We start from the raw sequence: 1,480 nt of genomic DNA, 5'->3' as shown, positions 1-1,480 counted from the left end.
GTCCAATTACTGAGTTCCATGTGGCATTCTTATCTCATTTTGTATTTGACTAAAATAAAAATTGATTCTCCAATGCACACGTCACCTCCTTCCATTCCCAACAAATTGTTGATGACAGCTCATAGATGGTACTCCCTCTCTCCAAGAGGACAACTGGCGAAAAAAAAACCAAAAAAAGAGGATAAAATAAAAAAAGGAATTGATTAATAGTTGGGGGGAGAACAAAAGGACGATTCATCTTCTGAAAAGAACCTCAAGAAATCCACCCTCCAACAACTCCAAACCGGATCTTCTTCTTTTAATGACACGCAGAACTTTCCTTGTTGTCCTCTCACTTTTACCATCGTGCAATTCACACCATCGACCCACACCGTCATAACAACCTTTTTCCACCCATAATGACCAATCACTCCCACCGCGCCTCCATTTTTTCCTTCACCCATTCTTCTTCCCACACACTTCACTATAACCGCCGCCGCCGCGAAATACCCCCATTCCTTCCATCCTCCTTCACCTTCTCTTTATTCTTCATTCGATCTTCAATCCTAATTGCGCTCTCACATTTTGTGGATTGAGATGGCGGGAGGTGTTATTCAGCAGTTATTGAGGAGGAAACTTCAATCTTATTCTCCTAATCCTTTGTTTGTGTCATCCATTATCACAAAGAATGATGGTGTTGGTTCTACAAGCAGCAGATCCTTAAAAGCCCTTGCATTAATTGGAGTTGGAGTCTCAGGGTTGTTAGGTTTTGCAACAACAACATCAGCTGATAAAGCCGAGCATGGTCTGGCTTCTCTAAGTTATCCATGGCCTCACGAGGGCATCCTCAGTTCATATGACCATGCTTCAATTCGTCGTGGTCTCTGGTTTATACACAAGTTTGTGCTTCCTGTCATTCTATGTCTTTGATATCATACCGTGATTTGGTTGGTGTTGCTTATACAGAAGGGGAAGTAAAGGCCATGGCTGCTGAGATTAAGATGGAAGATGGCCCTAATTATGAGGGTGAGATGTTCACACGTCCCAGTAAACTCAGTGATCGCTTTTCTCAGTCATATGCAAATGAATCAGCTGCTAGGTTTGCTAATGGAGGAGCTTATCCTCCATATATAAGTCTTGTTACCAAAGCTCGTCACAATGGTCAGAACTATGTGTTTGCTCTTCTTACCGGTTACCGTGACCCCCTTGTTGGTGTTGTGATTAGAGAAGGACTACATTATAACCCTCACCAACCGAGCTGCTTCTGATTCCTCCATTCGCACACCACCTCTTCAAGAAACTATGGCTGTCATTTACACCAAAAAATCGTGATTCCCTTCGCAAACCAAATCCAACAACATCAATGGCTCAGTCATCACCATGCGATAACAATCCTAATTCGCAACAATGATGTCAACGCAAAGCAACTTAGACACTCACCAAAATTGGTTCTATTCCGATTAGGCAGTAGCCGACACAACAGTAACATCGACTCTTGATT

General features: G+C 42.6%; 1 pseudogene; it reads left to right on the top strand.

The window, feature by feature from the left end:
• The first annotated feature begins 514 nt into the window (after positions 1 to 514).
• LOC127080577 (cytochrome c1 1, heme protein, mitochondrial-like) lies at positions 515 to 1,247 on the top strand (annotated as a pseudogene).
• Positions 1,248 to 1,480: the final 233 nt, after the last annotated feature.

The sequence above is a fragment of the Lathyrus oleraceus genome, chromosome 5 (assembly GCF_024323335.1).
Source record: "Lathyrus oleraceus cultivar Zhongwan6 chromosome 5, CAAS_Psat_ZW6_1.0, whole genome shotgun sequence".
NCBI classification, from domain to species: Eukaryota; Viridiplantae; Streptophyta; class Magnoliopsida; order Fabales; family Fabaceae; genus Lathyrus; species Lathyrus oleraceus.
Note: the sequence above shows the minus strand (reverse complement) of the source record. Positions and strands in the feature narration are given on the sequence as shown.